Source organism: Enoplosus armatus, chromosome 14 (genome assembly GCF_043641665.1).
Source record: "Enoplosus armatus isolate fEnoArm2 chromosome 14, fEnoArm2.hap1, whole genome shotgun sequence".
In the NCBI taxonomy this organism is placed as follows: Eukaryota; Metazoa; Chordata; class Actinopteri; order Centrarchiformes; family Enoplosidae; genus Enoplosus; species Enoplosus armatus.
In genome coordinates, this window is record NC_092193.1 from 14,575,910 (window position 1) to 14,595,455 (window position 19,546).

Here is a 19,546-nt window from a genome sequence, read left to right on the forward strand (position 1 = left end):
GTAATCCAGTGACCATGTTGTTACCTTAACCAAAAATGTTTGAGGGTATGAGAGGACGTGCAGTGTCATTTTTCTTAAAACAAAAAACCCAACAACAAACAGACGGGACAACCTGCTTAAAACTGGTTTAGAGGAATCCACACTTTGAGTTCAGCAAGTCAGATCCTCAAAAAATGTCACTTTAAAGCCCATTTGAAGATATTAAATTGTAAGATGAATGGGGGGGGGGGGACAATATGGGGTAAGAATGCCTCACTTATAAAAAAAAAAACTCTTTGCTCCATATCAAAGTCTCTGTGTGCCCCGTATCACCCAAAACTCCCACGAATGTGTCAACATTTAGACCCACAACAATCCTATTGTTCAAATTGTTTGGGATTGGGTTGAGGCTTTGGTTATACTTATTCTAAATATTCTGATCCTGCTGAACCTAAAGGCCTTCTCTTGCTGAATGTATGCCATATGAGAAGGAAGACAGCTAATCAGATTTAAACTGCCATGTAAATAAAGGGACAGAGGTTTAAAGAGGCTTTTATGATGCAAGGGGGTTGTGGGCATTGCTGTATGTGTTGCTGAGTGTCTGTGCGATCTTTTTACATTTGATTATGCTTCTCTGGGTAGAACGTTGCTGTATTTAATCTGTATGCTACACTCCCCCCTCCTTCATCCAATCTCCAGATCTAACATGAGAGGATACATTTTTTTAGTTCATTCATTGAAGTGGGCGTGAACGAGAGCGAGTCGTAACCACTTTGGACTCCTCGGTCCAAAGCGAGCCCTGAGGACATTCAGTTAAGCACCTTCTGTTGCACTTCGACCTTGTAATCAAAATGAAAATCGATGCTCTGTTCTCTTTAAAAAAAAAACGGTTGCAGTACTTCTCCTGGACCCATTATCTGGTTAAACTGCAAGGACGAAGAGTGAATCCAATTGGGGTAGAAAATAGGCAGCTGATTCAATGTGTTAAACAAACACAGCGTCCAACTTTTTCAGCTCTGAGCATCGATCCAGAGCCAAACTGTAAAATCGATGCAATGGACATTTCACTCAGGTTTGCTACCTTTCCAGAGAGATGTATTGATTGCCGCAGCGTGGCTTTCCATTGATCAACTTGTTGATTTAACCATGCTGAAAGATTCCCCTTGAATTTTGATTGGCTGAGAAAAACAAGGAGGATGTGGTGGAGTCCTAACCCTCAGATTGTTATTAGCGCAACTAGCTGCCGTTTTTTCTTTTGATCACATTTCCTGAGAGCTGTTTAATTCTTGAAACAAGGTGTAGGTGATTGTTTTTATCCAAGGGCTTCATTATATGGCTTGTAAACCCTGGCTCATTGTCTCTGTAGACCACATTTCTCACGTTCTGTTTGATCAGTAACATGCACTAAACCTTGTTCTTTGTCATACCTGGGTCACAGTGCTGCAACCTGCTTCATCAGCAACACGGGGACTTTGTATTGCTTTTTTCCTATGGGAAAGGTACATGCCAAAATGCCAATGTGATTGTGAATGAGCCGAGTCCATTTGAGTCAATAGCTGTTGTGTGCTTCAATACTGTTCCAGTGCAATCAATTGGTCCTCTTCCCTATTCCTTTGTGCTAATACCAGAGTTTGCCCTATTAAGCTGCTATCAGGACTGTGCTGATATTATTTGAATGAGTCCACAGTCAGTGAGAGCAAGATGGAAGGAGAGTTAAAGAGCTAATGTTTCAGGCAATATCAGGCACCGTCTCTATTTCATTGCACCCATCCAGTAAGATACTGTAGTGCGTAATTCACTCCCGCTCAAAGGATGGCATCCCAGATACTTTGATCAGTACCACTCTGTTTCAACCCTCAGCCATGAGGCTGATACAGCCCTGGCAAAAACACATACTTCTGTCAGTCATCTGTTTTGTGTCCGTGTCACAAGTGTGTTCAGTCAGTCGGCGTCCAGCCACTGTCGACATGTGTGTGTGATGTAGCGCTGTATTTGCCTGATGACGGGGGGTTCAAAGTGCGATTGTTTAATGGTTCTTCTTCTGGACCTTGCTGTGAAGTGGGGTTGAAATCCCTCATACATGTTTGACACTGACTGAGACAATTATTGAGAGTATCTAAGTTTCAAACCTCTCGTTCTTGCTGTACCAGATATTAAGGGTACTGAATGCCTTGGTGTTGATATGTTAGCAAATCAGGGTATTATTTTTGTTTGTAAGTAAGTGTCTTTGATTTATCAGTATATTTTGTTTGGTTATTGTTTTTTGCAATGTGCCCCATGCACATGGACTGTATATACCTTGTGCCTAGTATATCTAGTTTCCACATAGTCTATTTTTGTGGTATGTATGTGCCTGTAAAAATGCAAATATGTGTTTTTATTTTCAACTTGCAATATATGTAAAAAAAAAAAACAAAAAAAAAAACATTAGATGAAGACTAGTATTGCTGAATTAAAATGACAATGTCAGTATATATAATTTTCCCTGATTTGGGAAACACAAAATTGCACATTTCTGTTGGTTTGAGCCTTCCAACACCATGCGCGCTGTACTCTGTACTTTCATGTTCTGTACATATGGTATACACAGAGATGTGGGGCACATTGTTGTGTTTTACCACAAACTGCTGTATAAGAAACATTTTCTACAGTGAGAGGGTGAGCTCTGACAGGCTTCTGGTGGATATCGGCAGTCTAGACGTTAGCTTAGATGACCTGCTTGCTGCACAGAGCCAAAAATGACAAAGAAAATAATAAATTAAACGGTGGAGATGCCTGCACAATAACAAATACAGAAACAAAAACTAGGCCGTGCACATGCTGGAAAACTCTCTCTCTCAAACCATATTGTTGCACAGGTCTTTCAACTCTGATGCTGGTTGCACACTGATCTGGTGTTTGCCATTTAAAAAAAATAAATAAATAAAAAAGATTTCTCCAAGGCTGAATTTGGCTCACGAGCCACAGCAGTCACGAGCTCGACTCCCGGTTGAGTTACCTTGACAGACAATAGCAGAGTGCATGCTTGTATTTTTCTTATCTAAGCAGAGTTCTGTGTGCGATTCTTAGTGGGACCTTCAAATCTAGACATTGTTGTGTACCAACTACTGTACAATGATTTTATTTAGTCTAACAGTTAAACCTTTGTGTCGTAGCTACTGTAGCCTGCTTAGCTTACCTAAGCCTTCTCTCTGCTTCAGGACTCTGTGTATTGTGTGCTTGAGTTTGTGTGTGCGTGTGTGTGTTCCTGTGCCTTTCCTTCTATAATGTTGGTCCCACTTGAGAATAAGATGCCATTTAGGGGTTTAAAACCCACGAGAAGCTGAGAGAGACGCCAGCACATGCTGGAAATTGTTACACGGTCACAACTCCACTTGTTTTAAAGAACAAAAACCCAACACTGTAATGCTCCTAGAAACAACTCTAGCACATCCCTAGACTTAGTAGCATTCCACAGCATGCACGAGCAGCTCGGTGTGGGCATCCAGACACACTTTACCAGCACCATGTAGACAACAGCACAGATATCTGACACAGCATGTGTCCTCTCTCTTTCTCTCTTTCTGGAGGCCAATCTGCAACCATCTCAGGCTGTGCTCGGCTTCTGCTCTTAACAAAAAGGTTGAAGTATTTCAGAACTCCAGCTCTGTCTAAGTTGATGTCTACAATCCAGGGACAAATCAGCTCCCAGCCCGAGCCGCAGCACTTCCAAATCGATCCCAAAGGATCGTGGGGTGGGGGGTGGGGGGTACTTGGGATGCTGGTGACATTTGTCGCCGTCCAGTCCTTTCAGGCTGAGATGCACAGCAGGCGGCGAGGGCGCAGGGCTGATTTGAGCCTGCGTCCAAAAGGCTGTCTTGTCCACCACCTCTGCTGGCCGAGAACACAGAGCCACACCTTGGTCTCTCTCAATAAGCTGGTCTGTCAGTCAGTGGCAATGTCGTTTAAGCGTTCGTAAAAAGACGATACATTGTTGTGCAATAAAAAGATGAGCGCATTGGCATACTTATCTCTGTGTGTAGACTTTTATTCATTGGTGTTTTTCTTTATGCTGGTCTCAGTGTATGTGAACATTTAATGTACCTCCGAGAGTTACATAGGTAGCTGCAAATGTGCACACAAACATACACACGCAAACACACACACACACACCTCAACCTTGTAAATCAGCCAGCAACCCCGCCACCCTTGTTCTACCCCACATTAGATGAGATCTCTCTCTCTCTCTCTCTGCAGACAGGGGCTCTGCTGCATCCCTGATGAGATGTCTGAGCTCAGTCTAAGAGCTTTCCACTGTGTGTGTGTGTGTGTGTTTGTGTGAGCGCACACAGCACAGCAGCAAGTGTATTTATTCCTGTACCTAAGAGCACATGTGTGCACATGCAAGCCCTAGTTTTGTATTTGTCTGATACGGAGAGAGAGTAAATGAACCAGTGACAAGAGTGTGTGTGTGTGTATGAGAAAGGGTGGGTGGGTGTGTGCGTCAGAGATGAGGGCAGTCCAAGGACACACTCCTCTGGCAGCCTGGGAGCAGCACCCACCCGTTCCCTCTCTCTCGTCTATTTCCTTTCCCCACACACACACACACACACACACACACACACACACTGCTGTCTGGATCCTCAGTGATTATGCATGGCACACTGAGATAGAAAGATTAAAATTACATGCAAGGTGAGGTTTCGACACAGAGCTTTACACAATTCATGTTGCCTCCTCAGTTCAACATGCGACTGGTACAAATGTGGGTGAGGCCATCCGCAGTGCGTGTACGTAGTTTTACCTTGACGTGACATAATGTCCTCTCTCTCTTCAGCTCTATTGACACACACACACTCACTCTCTCTCTCTTTCTCTCTCTCTATCCATTTCATTGTAATTCAATGAGGAAGCAATGCACTGATAGTGGCTGTGGGCAGCTACTACACCAAGTTGTGAAGCTATATGCAGTCTGAGTATATAGTTTCATCCTGTATATGGCAGAGGATTGTCCTCTACCTCGTTTCCTCTGCAGTGCCGGTCCTCTACTGTGTCCCTGGCTGTCCTACTTCAATTAATCATATCAGCATCTCCTGCACTACCCCCCTGGCTGTTTACCTCCAGAGGGCAATTTGCTTATTTAGCTGCTTACTGGTATCCTCATCCCCTCCCATCCATCTCCTTCCATTCTCCTCACACTGCGCCTCGACTGGTCTTCCTATTTTGTCTGTTTTTAGAAGCTAAAACATTTGTGTCCCACGGGGTCTTCCCAGCAATATCTGCATTTTCAGCTACTGCTATTCATAAGGACAGGTGCAGTTTGTTGTTTTAACATTTGCAGGTACTCTTGTGAGTGTGCACATAAAACTGTGTGTGTGTGTATAGGAAGAAGACACACACACAAAGGCACAAACGCTCACCCTTTCGGCCCTAAAATTTCCCCTCTGCTGAAGCTGCTTCAGCCATGTCCTGTCTGCACTGGGGAGCATCTAGAGAGCTCGGCTCAAATCTGAATGCCAGGATTAGCATTTGGTCCGAGCTCTGAGTCCATGAATGAGTCAGTGAGCAAGACACAGGGAGAGAGAGAGACAGTAAATCATCTTACAGCCGCAGGCAGCCTCAGTAACATCACAGTTGCTGGACAGTGGGCTGGGAAGGAAGTGAGAAGTGCGTCAAGCTGAAATGATCAAGAGAAAAACACACAGTAAGAGACAGGAGGGAAGGGTCACATGGTCTTCTACAAGCTATGCCATCTTATAGAATTTAATTTGTTGGTCCTCTTATCTTTGGTCCCTGAGGGGGGTTTGTTTTACTTTGTTTCCTTCCTCATGTGGACAAGACAACAGAGCAATGCAGTCTTCATCCAAGGACACATGGCCTATAAATCACGTGACCCCAACCAAACCAATTCTGTATGCCATTTAATGGCACACTTACTGCATGCATACATCAAAAGACAAGAAATGGCAAAGACATTTTTTTCCCCCTTGTATCTCTGTCTCCGTCCAGTATCCAAGAATTTATGTTTATCATGCGTGTCAATGTACACAACATTTTTTAACCACTGTACATATAAACTCAACTGTATTATAATTGTTTTGTAAAGTGAACATGATTTCTTATATTATGGCAACAAACAACTCATTATAAAATTCAAACCAGCTATTGAAATCATGGCTACTCTCTCATCACTTTTGCACTATACACTACTGTGTATTTCAGTGCGTGAATCTAAAAAATAAAAACGTATTAAAAAGGTTTAAAATTCATACATTTACAATTAATTATCTAATGTTCCCAAGTAGTGAGACATTCATTCATTGTGGTGTAAAGCTTTACAACGAAATTGGCAGTTAAAGTCAGTTGAACAATATTTCTTATCAAGTACTGTATATCTGCTTACAGCAACAAATTATGTAATGAGCAGTGTGTCTCTTGGGGGAGAGGAGGAGGAAGAGAAGGAGGAGGAGGAAGAGGGCAACAGCAGTAACAAGGTCACAGCCTGCATGCAGTATGCAGCTCATACACACAATGTTTAATTATGAACTGTTTAAATGTGGCTTCCTGAGAAGTACTGGTTTCAAAGTACAATGATAATTCAGCAACTACTTCTTCTCAGCTTAACACTTTCACTTTTGTCAGTTTCTTCTCTCTTGAAAGAAAGAAATGAAAAATGAGGAGAGAGGAGGAGCTGAAAGGGTGGCTGCTGGGCTGTCTGTGAGCAGCTGGCCCGAGCAGCACTCCATGCATCTGCTCTGCTAAACACTTCCCATTACAGACGACCCAGAAACGGCCATGAACCCCCTGGCCAAAAAAACAGGAGAGAGAGATAGGAAAAAAAGGGGTTGCAGAAAGCAAAGCAGTGATATGCCAGCAATATGGAGAACAGGAAATATGATTCATGGAGAAAGGGGACAAAAAAATCTCCAGACAGATATTATTACCTTTTTTGTTTTTCCTCAGAGCACTTTCGTTAGCAAAACATTTAATCTCCTCGGGTCTTTAGGCTCTCTCAGCTGTGATTGTTTTGCGTCAGGAAACAAAGGCCCCCGCTCAATGATTTCACTCCATCATCCATTCCACCGATAATATTTGCTCTGGGCCGCCAACTGAAGTGATGAGAGCCAGGACAATGCTTTGGCTTCTGAATCATCTCATCTGTTCTGCTCTGTCAAGGTCTGTACTCAGTGACACTGTGGCTATTCATCATAGCAGACACACTCACATATTCACACACACTCACAGCGAAAGACAAAAATATTATCCATCCGAGTGTGCCCCTCATTGCAAAGCTTTTGTAAATTAATCAGACTTTCAAAGTGCAACAGCACACACTAAAGTTACCACATTGTCTTTATGCATGTTTTCATATCACTGCAGACAGTCTGTCTATTAAATTTAAAGGTACCCCGTGGAGGTTTTCACTGCGTGTCGCGCTGTGGAGCAATGTTTTTATGAGTGGGCCCCAGATTTGTTTGTAGGTGTCACAATACATGTTCCTGCCAAATAATTCACATCCTTCCTCTGATCTACAGGTGGCAGTAACGTGCCAAGAAATGTAGCAATGCGCCAACAAAGGTGGTGTTTGAGGACGACTGTTAGCAAGTTCACATGGACGTAAACAATGCAGGATTTCAAATGATCAGTAACTCAGCTTTAACATGTTTGTTAGAGCTCAAGGATACACGCTTGTATTATGGTGAGAAACACTGAATGTAAACAACCATATCTCCACTATGGAGGTGGTGCACATGCTGCAGTTCAGTTCAGCTTTAAACTCTGCTAAAAGCTACTCACTCTGTAACCACTGACTCCAACTTTTATTGTTTTTGCTTTGTATACAAATAATCCTGCTTTGTCCAACATGCACTTATTGCTGACATGGTGGTGTGTGATGTTGTATTATGTATTTATTTTTGTTTATAGTTCTGCTCTGTCACTGTGCGTTTAATTATCACCTGCCAAGAGGCTGCACATGAAAATGAACTTTAAGTTAACTTAAATTAATTGTTTATTTATTTATTTTTATTTATTTAAAATGTATTTATTTATTTAATTGTTGTTAATTGTGTTATTAAGTAAATAAAATCTATGTTTAATATTGTACACGGCCCCTAACAAAAAAGCACATCAGAGCAAGCAGCACAAGCCTGCTGACACTTTGGACATAAACTTAAATGATATGTGAATCATTTCAAATGCTCGTCTCTGAGTCCGATTGAAGTAAACACAGAAATTGGACCTCTGGGTTCAATATCGTAACTAACTGCATAGGGATCTACTTCAGGTCCAACTTGCTGGCTAACCAAACTAGCTGCCTGAATGATTTAAGTAAGATTGAAGTTTATTTCGAGGCTCACCCGGGCATATGTAGCCTGCATTTCCCAAATCTCGAGATCTAGATCTCTTTAATGCAGTCTGTGGTAGGTCAAATCTGAGGTGAAAATGCTCACATTGCTTTGGGTATTTTCAAAGACATTCAAACTCAAACCGGAGCAACTCATCTCTCTCATTTTGACAAGCTTGCATAGGGAAATAAACAGCAACACAAAATTGGCTTTGTACAAATCACAGGGTCATTTTTCCTGTTTCTGAGCTGCTACAGACTCATTGTGTGCGTGAAAACTATTAACTAACAGCTCAGATGATGGAAGCGAGGGGAGGCTGCGAGAAAGTGACAGAAAGCAGAGAAAAACTATAAACAAGATAAACTGTTTGTTGCTGTGACCCTTTAACAGAGCTATTTAATTCCGGCTGTGTAGGGCTTTCGGTTGCTGTCGAGCGTTAGCCCAGGGCCCAGTCTGTTCTGCTCCGTCATTGTGTTTGGCTATGTGACCATAATCACAAATATACGGCTGTAGGGTCTCGCATTTTGTAGTGGAATCCAGCACTCTGTGCAGAAACATAATCTCCAGCAGTGATTTTAAGTGGCCTTAGAAGAGATTGATGACTGTGTGTGGAGGCATCTTAAGCAGGCTGTTGTTTCTGGGTGTGTGTGTGTGCTGGGGGGTGGAGATGGGGGGGGGGGGGGCAGTGACGGTCTAATTGTCAGGAGGATAAAGAAACCCCACAGCATCCATCACCTTCACACAGAGCACCCCTGGGTCCTAACAGCACCCTCGCCTCTCTCTCTCACCTGGGAACAAACAGACCTTGGGTAAGTCCTGCTAAGGCAAACAAATGCAGTGAAAATGTGCTGAAAGGCTCTGAGCTGTCTAATGAGTCTGTATGCCGTATTGTCTGTTTGTTTCTCACATGACGTGACATTCATCATCTATTCATTTCTAGGAAGCATTGTTTTTTTTTTGTGTCTAACTTAGAGCCACACAAGTTTAGATGTGGGAGCTTCTACAATCTAGTGTTTTGCTCAAGGGATGGGATTGGACTAGATCTGAGTCACGTGTACAAACTTACATGTGAGGTCAGTAGAGGGGCCTTTATTTTAATTACAATTAAATAGCAGATGAATGAGGGAATTTTTGCACATTTCCACCTGATAGCTTTTGTTAGTCCTTGTCCAGATTTGCTCAATCGATCCATAGATTCTCCTGCACACTAAATTTGTAATTATGATAATAACAATATTCATGTTTACCTGAAGAACTGTGACCTGTACCATCAGAAAGATGAGCTGAATCACGTCCAACTAATCCCAACTAAGTATTTACAGTGTCCGGAAGAAAAAAAAGTGTAGTAAAAGGGAGGAGGAACAGAGAGATGGGACAAATTCACTGAAAACATATGGTAATGCCCCCACTGATCAGAATAATTGGCTAAAAACTGTGGGACAAAGTTGACTGAAGAAAGTATTTCAGCATGAAAATATGCATGTGGAACAGTGTGCCTATTCGACCATCAGTCATCATTAAGGACTTCACTGCAAAATAACAAAATGTTGCACTGGTTACTAAGAGAAAAACAATTGTTATTATTTTATTTCAAAGAGGACGTGCAAGAAGAAACAAAAACAAGTTCAATTGTTTTGTTGCCTTTCAAAAAGCAATGACTCAAACTTGCCTTCATGCTAAGCAGATATTTTTGATAATGGCAGCCATGATCTGACCTTCATATGATAGGTCAAACCAGTATAAATAAGTGGTGAGTAATGGGAGTGAGTGGGAGTGAGGTCTGGCCACAATGAGCTTTGAGGAAAAGTCAAGCCAGCCATGTCTGACTTTGTTCAGTCTGACGTGGCTGATGTGAGGATGCCACTGACTTTGGACTAAAATGGTGAGAGACTTTCCAATCTGAGAATATTGGGTGGGCGTGTGAGCCTTACTGGTGTCAACATGACAAGTCACAACTCATGAGGAGTTTCTGCATAAAGTTAGCCTGGTTCCAGACCTCAGACCTGCAACATATATATTTTTTGTGTTTCAAACTATTGTGAAAATGTGCACATTGATCTCCGTGGTTGGAAAAACAACCAAGGCAGTAAAACTTTTATTGATGGGATAAAGAACGGGTACGTCATCTTCCTAAGCCTGAGCCAGGAAAACAACGGCAGAAAAACACACCTGTACAGGTTGTTAGCCATGCTAGCAGGGTGGCTCTATGAATGGCAATGTCAGTCGCTGTTCATTTGGTCCGCTACTTTGGTCCAAACTGAAATGTCACCACTATCGGATGGATTTCTATTAATGTTTGTACAGACATTAATGTCAAGGACAAATCTCAATAACTTATATAATTTGAACTCATTAGGTCCAAAATCCAGTGCTTTGGTTTTGACCAAATTAATTCCCATCAGCTGTACTTTGTATTTAGTGCTAATTAGTAAATGCTAGCATGCTAACATGATAACATCGTAAAATCCTGCTAAACATCAATATTTTAGCATTGTCATTGTGAGTATGTTAGCATTTAGTTAAAAGCACCACTATACAAATAAATACAGCCTCACAGAGCTGCTAGCATGGCTATAAACTCTTAGTTCTGTTGGAAGTCGACTTACAGAAATAAGAACTCAGAAATTGGCCAATTTCTTCAACTGACGTGAAAAACGCTACATTAAATGCCCCTCAAATCTGCTACTGCATCTGTGACGACTGAACATTAGTGGACAGATACATCAGTCACTGCCTAAACAGAGATTAACATGAACACGATGTCGGACTGAATAACGATGTGAAACTAAACAGCCTTTCAGTCCGATTATCAGGCTTAAAAACCTCAAACCAAAATGTGCTGATTGATACAAATTAGTCAAATGAAGAATATCTTCAATATCTTCTGCTTGTTGTTGTTACACCCATGACACACGTGCTCTCTAGCAAACGCTCTGCAGTGTCCCCATGATTCTTGTAGACTCTTCCTAATCTAATAGGGTTGACTCAGCTCATTTCCTCTCTCTGTCTTCCATCAGACCACCGCTGCTGTGACCAAAAACACAGACACACACACACACACACACACACACACACACACACACACACACACGAGTCCAGTGCATGACCCAGTGCATGCTCACGCTCCTCATTGTCTCTGGTGGCGTTGATTCTCCACCCCACCAGGCCGGAGAGCCAGTGTTATCTGGGATGGCAGAATACCCAGGGCCTCTCCCTTCTCCTCCTCTCCTCAGATATCCCAGTATGGTCTATTTCTGTCATTGCGTCTCTCTGCTTTCAGCAAAGTGCCACTGACGTCTCTCTCTGCACTAAACAGATGAGGGCTGTCAGTGATGTGTGTTCAGCTGAAGATCTGAATTTAAATAATGCCTCTCCCTTTTTTTTATATTTTTTTATTTCACCAGATTATGTTTCCCACCTCAATCGCTTTTCTAGAAAAGGAGCGATAATAAGACAATGGATGTGTGATGATGAGTTTTCAAATTTGCTGTCCCTCTTTTCTCTAATTGAGAGTCATTACAATGATGAGATGTTATTTTTAAAGCAATTAAGTAATGAGACATAAATGGTTATTGGGAGCGAGGAGGGAGGAGGCGGTGATGGAGTACGAAAAAGGGCAAAGGGGATAAGGAGTGAAGGGAGCAGAAATGAGAAGAGGGGATTATTTACAAAAATTCATCTCTGAAATTGCTGAGTCACTGGAAGGGTAAAGCTGCAGACCAGCTCTCTTTCTCCTTCTGTCTCCTCCTCACCAACAAACCCCACACCAAGACACACAGCTCGTCCCCACCCCACCCGCCACCGTCACCGCCAAACACACACTTACGTACACACGCAATCCAAGAGAACGATGGGTCTGAGGAACGAGGATGAGGCATATTGTTACTCCACAGCTACCCTGTGGCATCGTTATCGGCTGTGCTTTCGTCATGCGGACTCATAAAAACAAACCAGATTGCAGTAAACATAAAAAAAATCCAACAACATCTATTTATTTAAAACTAAAGCAGCAGATTGGAGGCCTTGCGTCAGATGACGTGTATTTGACATCAGATCCTGATGTGTTTTTAATGACTGTCACATCAGAAAGGGGGCTCACATTGTTGCAGGTTCCAGTATTTACCAGAAAAAAAAGCAGGTTGAAGGTTTAATGCCATTTTATTGGCACAGCCTCTGGTCACAGATGGCATTTTGTGGATCTGGTATTGCTGTTGTGTGTATCTTCATTTTGTTTCTGCAATATGTGCAATATGCTATGAAATTCGCCCTGATCGACATATCTCTCCCATATGTTGTGCTATAAAACCTCTGACTTGGTACAAAAATCAGACTCACATGCTCCACTTACTGGAAAGCCGCAGCCCTCCGGAGCAGAAATTAGTGTGTGCAAATCGGTGATTGGCAAAGCTTGATAATCCTATCTATTACACTGCTCAGTGGGCAGAAAGCATTTATATGATTGGTCAGGATGGATTATATTTATAGTAGTACTTTCAGTGACTATATAACAACAGCAGTGTGTTGGGAAGAAAAGATACTACAAGGCAGGCTGAAGTTCAAATAACTCCCAACAAACTATGACTTGATGGATGATAACAAATCTTGCTTCTATTTGGTGCAATAACAACACTTTTTTAATGTTAACAGAGGTGGAATGTAGCTTTACTCAACTACTGCACTTAAGTACGATTTTAAAGGTACTTACGTGAGTATTCACATTTTATGCTAATTTATACTTCTACTTCACTACAATTCAGCAATATTGTTCTATAAATGTTGTTTTTACTTCCTTACATTCATTTGACAGCTGTAGTTACTTCAGGTTTTACATACAAAACATGTGATCAAGACATGATGCGTTGTCGTGGATTAAACTACCAAACAGTATGTAATATAAGTAGTTAACAGTAGCTTCAGCTTCACCAGCTACAACATTAAAATGCTGCTTACACAGTAATTCACCAGCCATAATAATGCAATAATAAAAAACCCCACATAATAATATAACATTAAGAGGGGCCATTCTGCTGCACAATGGATTTTATATACTTTATATACATTTTGTTGTTAATAGTTTTATTTATATTATTTAGATTTAGATTTTTGGACATTTACTTGTAAACTTATGTATTTTAACATTTCAGTATTTCTTTTTATTAAGTAAAAGATCAGAATACTTCTTCCACTACTGCAGCTTTAAAGTCAGACTTAATATACTTTGTATTAAATTAGAAATAATTAGCTGATGATATGAATTAATGCACCAATCAGCTTCGACGTTTACAAAAGCATTTGTTCCTTTGCTGTTTGCTTGAGTGTTGTCTGGTTCTGTTATCTGTTATCTACACATGGGAAAATAACACTCTCGAACAAGCACACACACACACACATATATCTATATACAGCCCTAAACTCACACAGCGAGGGAGGGCATCAGATTTGCTCCTATGGAATCAGCAAGAAGCATCAGGAATGGATTGACAGAGCAGCACCCCCTGCTGTTTGTGTATCAGCGACAGGAAGAACACACACATTGTGAGACACTATGAAAACACAAATTATACTGTGAGAAAGTGGAGGAGAGGAGAGGAGTCTGATGTGATACAGTATGACTCAGGGCTATGAAGTCAGAGTGGGTTTATGCAGAGATTAAAGGATTGAAGAACAAGGGGGAGAAAGCGTGGGCTGACAGATAGAGAGTCCACTAAGTCCAGGAGCGACTGCTGGAGAGACTACAGACAATAACACATCACTGTTACTCATCAGAATAAACTGTAATCAACGTTAGATGCAATAACATCTCTGGAGGGTGAAGTGATCAATATATTCATGAATGTTTATAATCCGAGAGGGAGAATATGAAGCTCAAATCATTTCTTAGTGAGAGGAGTAAAAGGATGGACGTCTGTGGCCTCTGAGGTGGCTGCCTCGTGGTGAATGAGGCTGTCCTGTAAGCAGACGGTGTCAGATTACATCTCCACCACAGCTACTCTGTCCATCAATAACACAGAGTCCTGTCGACGTGTCCTTGAGCAAGACGCTCAACCACTCACGTGTACTTTAGTCACTTGGGACAGGAGTGACAAGTAAATAGACCTTAACATCAATTTGAAAAAGCACAATTTCTCCAGAAAAAGCAAAACGACCAGCTGTTGAATTTGGAAATGTTTCATATCATTTCATTTTCGTACTTGTGTCCCAACAGCATACAGCTGCAAATACCTGGAGAGATGGTGGAGTGGCTCAGCTAAGTTGAAAAAATAGGAATTCTGACTTAAATATAGAATAATTATAAGTCCACATGTCTGAACATAGTGGCGCATTTAGGTAAAGAGCCAGATGTTTCCCCCAGGAGTTTGGGACCAAAACCAGAGCAAAAATAGAGTGAATATTGGACTTACATTCGTTATGTGGCCAGAAACACGACTCTAAATGGACGATAACTGCTGGATGTACACATAGGCAATTGTTTGCTAACAAGTTCACAAAGTTTATGGTTGACTGCACAGGACGGGCCTCAGTCAAATGATGCAATTGAGAGTACTTGACAGCTAGTTAGCAAGTGAGCAGAAAAGTCTAAATGTTTAGCTAAAAGTAATGGATAAATAATCCAGCTTGTGCCATACAGAGTGGTAGTAAAACAAATGCAAACTTGACTGAACCTACTGAGAAAAAGAAAACAAGAGACAAGTCTTAACAATTCAACACAATCACTGTGTCTTGTACAGGGCTATGGGGGTACCTGAGCCTCTCTCATAGGACTGTGAGGGTATGTTGAACAAAGAAGAAGAAGAAGAAAGAAGAAGAACCACTGATATAAAGCATTTAGCCCTAAATATGTGGTACTAAACCAGAATATACAAAACACTTTGGGAGGTGAAGTGTGAGCATAATGTTGTAGGACATGAATACCATAATCATACAGGATAAATACATTAAGCTTCTCTCTCCATATGGTCTGGTTGGGTTGATTGGGGTCTCATGTCACACACACACACACACACACACAGATGTAAGCACACACAAATGCGTCTCTTTCTGGTCCTGGTGCTGGTGTTAATTAGAGTTGTGCATAAATGAAGGGAGATGTACTCCACCTCATTCTTGGGGTCAATTAGCTGTGACAGCAAGAGCTACACAATCCTAAGACCCAATTAATGAGAGGATTTACTTATTATCACATCGACTGGATATAATTACATTGAAACATTTAGTGTTATGGTTAAGTGCTGGGTGGCAGATGCTACGGCCACCTTTTGCTCTCAGAAAAGGCCATTGTTCTATCATGCAGTTATTTCTGGGGCACTTTATTCATACTTTGTGGCATCAGTCATTGTTATTTAAGACTGCCTACCGGTATTTGTGTTTCTGAAATTCTCTACACATTAGATAGATAGATAGACAGATATACTGCATCAGTCTTTTACAGATATCGACTCCATGCAGGAAATCCAAACCTGCTGAGTTTGCCACTGGCTGACAGTCAGACCTGATAAATCCCCAGCATGTGTAATCAAGAGGCAGTACAGGATGGAAACATCATCCACCACACGGTCCACGATCGTAACGAGGGCCCATAAATCTTATAGGGTCGCGAGTTCACATGTTAGCTGTGGACGAGTTGAAGAATAGATGAGAAAAACACCTCAGGGGGACTCAAACTGTCAACCTGACGATACAGCACTTCATCATCACACATACCAAGAGATTCAGTTATACACATGCGATCCAAAGGTGATCCATGCTCTCACTAGAAATCGTGAATTTGGACTGTTGGGATGTATTAGACTGAATATATGAAGGTGGGCTGGAAAATATATTTTCACACTTATGTAAGTGAACAAACCGGGTTAAAATAGCAATGAATAAAGTTATAAACAATTTAATTATTGACTTTTTAGTTTTAATTTAATGCTTTTATTTTTGTTATTAGATACTACAGTTGTGAAAAGTTAGTCAAATCTTTTGTTTCACTCATTCCCACCCCTTACTAAAATTGACGTTTTGCGAGCAGGAAATAAAGTATGTGATACAGAGAGTTCCTCCAAGCCGCCATGTTGAGCTAGAAGTAGTTGCTCTGTGTTTCATCTTAATTAGTTGCGCTTCATATGCCTCGGCCAGGTCTTTTATTGAGCGAGAAGATTCAGTGAAGAAGGTCCAGTGATTTCAGTAGACGGCGAGCCTCTCAGCTTGATTTCCAGGTCATCTGATGCTGACTTGGAAGTTACTTGAAACTGTGGAGAAATCCCACATGAGGACTAACACGCTGATCTAAAGTGATCACCAAACCAAACCAGATACAACTAAGGACAGTTTTCTTTGGTTTAAATGGCCCAGCTTTTTATTTTTCATATTCATGTAAACATGATGCAATTTTCATTGTTTTGGTATTCACAGGCAAACTAAATTTGCTGTTAACTGAATCCACTTGTGTTGTGTCTTTATGGTTATTGTACTCAAAACTGATCTACTTCCGAACCTAAAGCGAGGTGTACTCACCCAGGAGTGGGTTACACAAGGATGACATCTCTCCCGGGATAGATGTGACCAAAGATTCTGTTTGAAAAGTAATTTAAAAAATCAAACATGTGAAACATGTTTCAGCCCCGAGGGGGAATTAGCTTTCATCTACACATGAAAGAAAGCACAGAAATAGCCAGCAGCCAGCCAAATACACATGCTCATGTGTTGTTCTGTATCCAGTGACGTCACAGACTCGAGATACTGTTTCTTCATGTTTGGTCTTGATCCGGCTCACAGGGTTTTGTCAAACGTGTTCGTATTTGTCATTTCGCCTTCAGAGAGGAAAGGTGAGCTGTGATCCAGACAGAAACAGAACCCAGCTAATTAAAGCCGAAAACAGTCATCACAGGCAGCACACTTCTCTTTTAGCTCCAACACCCTGCTTCACACACACACACACACACACACACACACACACACACACACACACACACACACACACACACACACACACACGCATCACAGTCAAATTTGACTTCAGCTCCAAACATGCATGATACAGACATGATATGCTACTCTTTTAAAGCTACCCTAGTTCAGGTTGCATAGGGATGTTGCTAATAATAGACGTATCTAATCAATGGACACACACACACGTTAACCTTGGGTAGACTTTATGAGTCTGCTATGCAATCTCCCTGCAATACTTGACAAAAACCATCAACAGCGCTTCTCAGTAGGGTGCAGATCATTTCTGTGCAGGAGTGTGTGGATGATCTGTGAGTGTGTCCTCCGCGCAGTAACGCAAATGGAAGCGACAGATACCTGGAAGAGCGGAAGAGTTGGAAGGAGAGGAGGAGACCTCTATTTTTGGAGACGGTATTCTCATGGCGTCCCAGGGGAGAGGGCCGCTGTGGGCTCCCCTTCTCAGATGGCAGCACTGGAGAAACCTGCAAGAGAAGAGCAGCAGCAGAGGATGTCAGTCACAGACGAGTAAACATAAGGATTTATATTTTGGGGGCCTTGGAACTGCAACACATTCAGTATAAACCATAAAAATTCAAGGGGCAGAGATGTAACAACTGGTTTTGGGAATGTGCTGAGTTGCAGTCTCACGCTATACTTCCTTTTGCCCTGAAAACTGAGTGACCTCCACTGCTTTGAACGGCTGCTGCAGAGCATCATGGGACTAAATGTAACAAAAACAAAAAAAAAAGCCCGCCAGCCCATTTCTCCAGCATACAGGCCTTTTCTGTTGCTGTGACAACAACAAGGACAAGAGGAGGCAACCTTGGACACCGGACAGCTTTGTGTCGATACAACACTGGCTTCCTCACGAAGGCTGTCAGCTTTACAGCGCACCAACACTGACTCACACTTCACAGCAATTCCATCTGCAGCGGACTGATCTGAAATATCTGTGGTCAAACTGTTTTAATCCAGAATCACGACTTGATTGATAGAAAGAGTGAACTCTGTAACCGTTCAGACCGCCATGGCTGCTAATGGCAGACAACAAAGTTCTCTCAGTGGGTAAAATGATCTAATTATTAGATCTAATTGAGAGCTAACAGTTTCTGAAATGCCACAGTGGAGTTTAGACCCTGAGTGGCTGATTGAAGGTAGGTTCAAGAAGTGTAGGGTGAGGTTAAACTGAACAAAAATACATTTAGCTGTCTGTTTTTGCAGAGAAGTTCACCCAGCTTTTAAGGCAGACATAGAAACATCATGATCAGGGCTGCAGCCAAGATTTTGAATACTGGCGTCATGAGAACAGGTCCCTCCAGCATCCCACCTGTTACCTATCAGAAGATTTTGACCTGACACCAATAAGGTCTCTAATTTATTTGAATTATTTGGATTACCATACTTTATTATGTTAACTTTTCAGTTTCTGTGAATTTTATTCCCCAACATGAAGGTCTGAATGCTGCTGGAAAGCTTTCACACTACCAGGAACAAGATCTGGGCTACTGAATCATTTATTTATTTTTTATTTTTGTCCAAAAGTTTTCAAATTTAAATGTTTCTAAAAATACTGCAAACAGCATTTAAAACATCCACCACGTGTAAGCTTTTCACTGTAAAATGTAAACTCCCAAATTTGCCATGGACATGAGGACATGACCTCGGTGTCCTCAACGGTCGTTACTCATTCACTCAATCATAATGACATGAATTAATGGAAAACATCAACACAGGTCATTTGGATTGTATTGTGATTGGCTGCCATCTTTATTTGTGTTACTTAATTTGCTGTTTTCAAAACATTACCTTTTTCTTCTTACTGTTTGGTCATAAAATGTGTTTTATGTATGTTAAATTGGTATTTGTGTGTCAAATTAAAAGCATTTTACACTAAAATGAGAGAATTAAACATAAATAGGTGAATAAATGTATTAATTAAATACAATTGGCAAGAGGTTTTTATAAGGAATCGAGCCACAGGCATTTTCACATTCATTTATGTGTATGATTTCTGCTCATTGCTTTGTGATTACCATTAACAGGTTATGGTTTAAGCACTGTTTTTTTATTCACTTCTACGTCACAGGTGAGTCATACACACACTGGTGTATACAGGTGGTTTGGCACAAGATAAAACCAAAAGCTTTCACCCTGAAAAAGCTGTCAGACAGGCACTCAAGGGTACTGCATCATTCACTCTCCCCACTGCTCAGTCCATCAGCTGAAGTCAGTCAGAGGAGCCGGTGGCTGAGATGTTGCGTTTAGTATGACATCTTGTGGAGGAAATTAGCATTTCAGCTATAGATATA